Source organism: Rhinopithecus bieti, unplaced genomic scaffold (genome assembly GCF_001698545.2).
Source record: "Rhinopithecus bieti isolate Rb0 unplaced genomic scaffold, ASM169854v2 scaffold_9663, whole genome shotgun sequence".
NCBI classification, from domain to species: Eukaryota; Metazoa; Chordata; class Mammalia; order Primates; family Cercopithecidae; genus Rhinopithecus; species Rhinopithecus bieti.
The window spans coordinates 2,736,540-2,743,725 of NW_016806456.1; positions in this window are offsets into that span (position 1 = coordinate 2,736,540).

The window sequence follows — 7,186 nt, forward strand, 5'->3', positions numbered from 1 at the left end:
TGAATTAATTTGTCATTATAACACAGCCCCACTTGCCAGGCATTTCAGGCCAGGACTTGGGAAAGGCAGCAGATATCTGGGTTGACAATTTCATTTAAAGGACAGAACGCTTTCTGCTTTCTTTTCATTGGTATCTTGATTTAATGAACACACAAACAGACCATCGCCATATGCTCCAAATACCAGCTTGCTGTTCTTCAAGAAGCAGCTTGGGAAAATGCCAAGGCAAGAAGCTTGGAAGAAACTTGAAAAGGCTTCAAGACATATCTTTGTAGCCTGGGATAGCAAATGCACCAGTGATTAATTACGCTGGGGTTGGACGTGAATAGGAATGTCAATAAGGCGTCCGTAGCACTGCCATAGTGGGCATGTTGGCCTGATAATAGAATCCTTTCTGTTTTCATTTCCTGAGTTTCCTTTCTGTTGGTAACACATTCACATTCGGGTCAGAGATATAAGATGGCAATGTCATGCTGCTGCTCATTATAGAATCATTAGATTAGGTGCAACCACAACCAAGGAGGAGGTGTCCCTAGGAAACGGGAACTCCAGAATTTGTGCCAGAGAATTCTTATCTGAAGAGAAATCCATAACTGCCTCTACTCGCAGAAATCCTCCACTATCTCCCCAACTGATACTCAAGAGCAGTAAGGGGGTGGCTTTCCTCTGTTGGCAACACCTCATGTAGAATCTACCCAGATGACTTTGAAAAATGATTCCCCTCCTTCGGAATCCAGAGTTAGAGTTTGCTGAGGTGTTTTGAGTAAGAAAGATTATCTTATTCCATTTTCTCTCTTACAAGAAGAATGTGAAAGAAGAATAGGAGAGGAAGAAGAAGAAAAAAGCCTTTTTATTCAGAGCAGAAAATTTAATTGGGTCTAATAATAGGGAAGCACTTGAGGAATTTCAAGCATCAGAATATAGAAAAGCTCATTTGAAAATGAGGATTTCAACTCAAATCTTGGGGCTTGTGATCTACTTCCAAATTCAACTTTTAGATTTCTTCCCTCCTACATTCCCTGATGTGATTGATGATCAGGCCATGTGCATGTTGAATGACTTTTCATCAACAAGAAGTCATATTCCAGAATCCTTTGCCTTGCATAAGTGGTCTTTATGACCAGCCCTATCTTACAGTTCTTGCCTCAGCTCCTGCCCTTCCCCCTGCACACTCTCCATTCCTTTCATCTTCCTACATAGGGAAAGATAAAGAGTGCTGGCCCTTTGAACCTTTAGGCTTTTGCCTGGTTATTCTTTCTAACTGAAATTTCTTTCTTCACATTGTCTTTCTAGGATAAATTCTTGCTACATCTTTTACTGCTCTCCTGGGATCTTATCCCAGATTTTTCACTACGCTTCTTTTGAATGTCCCATCACCACCTCAAACCAAAAACATTTAGAATTTAATTCATCTTCCCCCTACAAAATCCTCATTTGTCATTTCAGGGCATATGAGGACCATACGTCCACTAACATTGAAAATACTCATTTCATATTTGACTGTCCCTTTCCTTCTAACTTCCTCATAGGCACTGATAATTTCTGATGAGTCAACCTCTAGAATCACTATCCTGTCCAAAACCTATATGCTCTACCTAAATTATCTCCTAGGTTATCCCTCTCTATATAGTCATTTCTTTACTCCAGAAATTTGCTTTATCCCAATGTATTGTGACTATCACTTCACTGATCTCCTTTCTTTCCAAATTTTCGTTCCTTCTATCCATCTTACCTTCAGCCATAGCATTAACTTGTGATACTTAAAATATTCATTCATTCAGTCTTTCCTTTGATATGTATGAGCATATGTGCCTGGTACCAGGAAGAACACCCCTTAAGAATAGAATTCCCATATACACATTTACAATGTCAATCAGTGACTTAAACTTTCTCTTTTAAATAAATGGATATTAAGTAAATGGCTGAATTAATAAATGAATAAACAGGGCTTACAGTTTAGTTACATCACAAGCTAAGGAATAATAAAAATGCTTTTATGAAATACTTCAAGATAATCTGTAATTTATTGCCAAATGAACAATATCAACATTCTGGACTAATATAATCAGAGAAACTTCTAGAGAAGGTAAGGGTGAAGAAAGAAAACTAAGATTTATTGAATAGATATTACATACAGAGCCCTATTCTAGGTGAATTACATACGTTCTTTTGTGTAATTATTACAACAGCCCTATGAATAAGTCTATTTTATAGATGCACCAACAGAGGCTCATGAAAGTTAAATAATTGCCCAAGGTCATTTAGGTAGAAAGGGTTAGAACTGAGGTTTGAAACAAGGAGAATGTGGTCCTAATGTCTACATCCTTTCACTGGATCAAGCTGGAAAAGACAAGGTAGATGTAAAAGCATTTCAAAGGAAGACTAGATAGGTTGTGGTTACTGGTTTTACATGGTACATCTCCATAAAGGAGGGCTCAAAACTTACCTTCAAATTTTGAATCAGAATGTCTGGGAACAAAATTAGAAGTGTATCATAATATCACTTTGTACCCTATCACTTTATATACAACTATAGTTTGTCAATTTACAAATCAAAAAATAAGAATGTTATAACAAAGAGAAAAAATAAATGAAAATATAAAGACTATAAAAATCATACACAAAATTAATGAAAATAAGAATTGGTTTTCTTAAAAGATAAAACTGACAAACCCTTAACTAGACAAAGAAAAATGATACATGACAAATAATATAAAAAATGAAAGAGGAGACATTATAACTGATAACACGGAAATACAAAGGATCATGAGAGGTTACTGTAAGCAATAATACACAAACAAATTGGGCAGTCTAAAAGTGATGAGTAAATTCTTTGAAACATATAGTTTACTAAGACTGAACCATGAAGAAATCAGAAATCTGAACAGACCAATGACTAGCAAGGGAATTGAATCAGTAATTAAAAATCTCCCATCAAGAAAAAGCCCAGGACCTGATGGCTTGAGCCCTTATCAAATATTTAAAGAACTAATATCAATCCTTCTCAAACTCTTCCAAAAAATTAAAGAGAAGGGAATACTTCTAAACTCATTTTATGATGCCTGCATTACTCTGACACCAAAGCCAGACAAGCAGACTACCAGAAAAGAAAATTATAGGCCAATATCCCTGATGAACATAGATATAAAAATTATCAGCAAAATACTAGCAAACCATGGTCAACAGTACATTAAAAGGATCATTCACCATTACCAAATGGGATTTATCCCTGAGATGCAAGGACGGTTCAACATGCAAATCAATACAGGTGATTTCCATATTCACAGAATGAAGAAGAAAAACCATATGATCATCTGAGTAGATGTATAAAAAGTATCAGACAAAATTCAACACCTTCTCATGACAAAAACTCAAAATAAATTAAGTATAGAGGGAATGTTCCTCAACCCAGCAAATGACATGTATGACAAGCCCCACAGCTAACATCATACTCAATGGTAAACTGAAGGCTTTTCCTCTAAGATCAGGAACAAAACAAGGATGCCACTCTTACCACTTCTATTCAACAGAGTACCAGAAGTCCTAGTCAGAGCCATTAGGCAAAAGAAAAAAATAAAACATCCAAATGTGAAAGGAAGAAGTAAATTGTATCTGCTTGCTGATAATATAATCTTACATATAGAAATCCCTGAAGATTCCATCAAAAAAACTATTATAACTGATAACAAATTCAGTAAAGTTGCAGGACTTTAAAAAAGGGTGAAAGGTGTATCACTAATGAGTTTATTTGCAGACATATTAAGTTCAATCAGAAATGTTTGCCTCTAACTTGAGGTTCCTTTTATTTGGATAAGGTCTTCATGAGCTCCTCAATGTCAGCAGGATATTAGATATAGATTACTCTAAAAAACTGAAAAATGACCCTCAAACAATGAACATACTTTTTAAGATGTTTTGGTATGCCTGGTTACACCATGGTCTGATGTGATCAATTTGGCTGGTAAGAACAGATTTAAGGAGGTTAAAGGTGGTCTAATAAGAATACTCCAAGCTGGGCAGAGCTTCATGTGGCATTTGGGACAGTGTTCCATCCAGTGCCCAGATTCTGTGTCAGATACCTCAAGACTGCTCTTCTAGATGGCGCTCATCACGTGCAGTAGCAAGAACCTCATCTCATTGTTAGAATGATTTAATAGTGAGAGAATTTTGCTTTTTCTTTTGGAATCAAAATCCAACCTTTTATTACATTGATCTACTAGTCCTATCTCTGCTGGTCCTTTGAAACATGATAGCTCTTCCTGTATTTCATGACAACATTTGTATTTCCCTTCAGTCTTTTCTTTTCCATGCTAAAATACTGGGCCTTGTTCATAGGGAGAGAAAACAATATTTAATCCACACAGTAAGTTTATTATATGTGTTTATATGACCACTTACCTCCATTTTGCAAAAGAGAATATTAATTGCAAAAGAGTATTAATCTGGATTAGCAATATGCCCAAACTCACAAAGCCCACAGAGGGATAAGAATATAAACTCAGGCCTGTGTTATAGCCAAAACCCTTTTCTTTCCATTATGAGTTGCTGTCTTCAACTTTCCCATTAAATATTTATTTACAGATAGTATATTTCCCCCTTTAAAATTTTTTAAGTGACTCAAAATAAGCAAATATAAAATTGAACAGTCAAAATGTATATAACAAGATGACAAAACAGCATAGGAGATCATAGCTGGGTATGGTGGCTCATACCTGTGATTCCAGCACTTTGGGAGGTTGAGGCGGGAGGATTGCTTGAGTCCAGGAGTTAGAGACCACCAACCTGGGAAACAAAGTGAAATTCTGTCTCTTAAAAAAAAGAAAAGATCACTATACTTGACACCAACTGTAAGGAAAGTATCTAAGCATTACATTTAGCTGTCCGCTTCCTGGCACTCAAGGCAAGAAGAAAATTAAAATTATAGTTTCATGGTTCTTGCTGTAGGATAAAAGGAAGTTAATCAGCACATGAGAAGAGAGAAATGTTTTCCTGGCTCTGCATTCTATGAAGAACGCTAAACAAGCATTTATTTATCACATAGTTATGAGAAGAACTTATCACCTAGATGTTGAGTAAAACAACAGATGATGTCTTCGGTGTGGCTTTACAGAAGACAAAGCAACAGTCCTCACGCAACTATGTCTTACAGAGATTCCTTGTTAAAGCAAAGGGAAAAATACTAAACTGGTACTCAGTGAAGGCAATTGTAAAATGCTAATATACAAATAATAAAAAACTAATATAATACAAAGCAAATAGAACCCACAAGCATTGCATATACATTTTCTTGGGCCCCTGTTACTTATCTAGGCTGAGTTAGAAACTTTGAAAGGCTAGCTCTGCTCTGGCTAGGACCTACATAAAAGAAATGTCCCCACATATATGCTTTGATAATCTTATTTTCTGCTGAGTTCTATGTTTCCATTACCTGGCCTTTTATTTTTGGATGTCCAAATGGTTTCTTTCTGTTCCTTCTCTATCATGTTTTCCGAATTCTCAATTCCAATTCTTGGTATGGCATTTCTCAGAATGCTTCTTCCCCAAAAGACCGTTTCACTAGATGAGCCCTAGGATCTTCCTTCCTCAGTTTCTGTTTCAGCCAGGGTCACAGACAGCCAAATAGGCACATGGACAGCAAATCCCTTAGAGGCTTTCTCAAAAAAGCAATCAACTCAACTGTGCTCTGGGAGAGAACTACAGCAATCAATTGCATACTGAGCTTTCTGGCAGCACCAAGGGTACAGTTATTCTGTGTGGTTAAACGAAGCAAATTCCAACGGCTTTTGATATGAGACATTCCAGTGGCACAATTGACATTCTGTTGGGGTAATTGTGGAATCTGACTTACACTTTCCCAGATGATGTGGGTGAGGCAGGTTATGAAAGTGCTTGCAGATACAGTTAGATTTTTCTCAAAACGAAGATTTAAAACTGCTTAAGAGCTCAGACAAATCTGGTTGAGTTCAGAACATGGCAGAGATTTTCCCCCTCAGTTGCCTATGTTTGTTTGCTTTTAGTTGACAAACATTAACAAAACTCTAAATAAAATTAGAAATTTACCTACAGTCCAGCATCCACCCATGCCCATCAGACTGACTTCCTTTTCCTATGTCCTGTTTCAGCCTTTGCCTATGTGTAGATATAATTCTCAAGTTACAGTTATTGCATAGGCATACTTTTATATTCTGTTTTTCCCCCATTTGTCTTCCAAAACACATTTAAACACATTCCATATTACATGAGTTACTACCTGGTTTCCACAATTATCATATTTGATGGAGCTACACTTCCATCAAGCATTATGATTTAATTAACCATTTGATTACATAGCCATTTAATTTGTCTGAATTATTTGGATTATTTCCATCTGACAAGGGCAAAGGAGTAAATTTTTTTAAACCAAACCATATAAATGTCTTTTTCTATTATTATTAAAGTTCTAGGGTACATGTGCACAACCTGCAGGTTTGTTACATATGTATACTTGTGCCATGTTGGTGTGCTGCACTCATCAACTCGTCAGCACCCATCAACTCGTCATTTACATCAGGTATAACTCCCAATGCAATCCCTCTCCCCTCCCTCCTCCCAATAATAGGCCCTGGTGTGTGATGTTCCCCTCCCTGAGTCCAAGTGATCTCATTGTTCAGTTCCCACCTATAAGTGAGAACATGCAGTGTTTGGTTTTCTGTTCTTGCGATAGTTTGCTGAGAATGATGGCTTCCAGCTGCATCCATGTCCCTACAAAGGACACAAACTCATCCTTTTTTATGGCTACATAGTATTTCACGGTGTATATGTGCCACATTTTCTTAATCCAGTCTGTCACTGATGGACATTTGGGTTGATTCCAAGTATTTGCTATTGTGAATAGTGCTGCAATGAACATACGTGTGCATGTGTCTTTATAGCAGCATGATTTATAATTCTGTGGGTATATACCCAGTAATGGGATGGCTGGGTCATACGGTACTTATAGTTCTAGATCCTTGAGGAATCGCCATACTGTTTTCCATAATGGTTGAACTAGTTTACAATCCCACCAACAGTGTAAAAGTGTTCCTATTTCTCCACATCCTCTCCAGCACCTGTTGTTGCCTGACTTTTTAATGATCGCCATTCTAACTGGTGTGAAATGGTATCTCATTGTGGTTTTGGTTTGCATTTCTCTGATGGCCAGTGATGA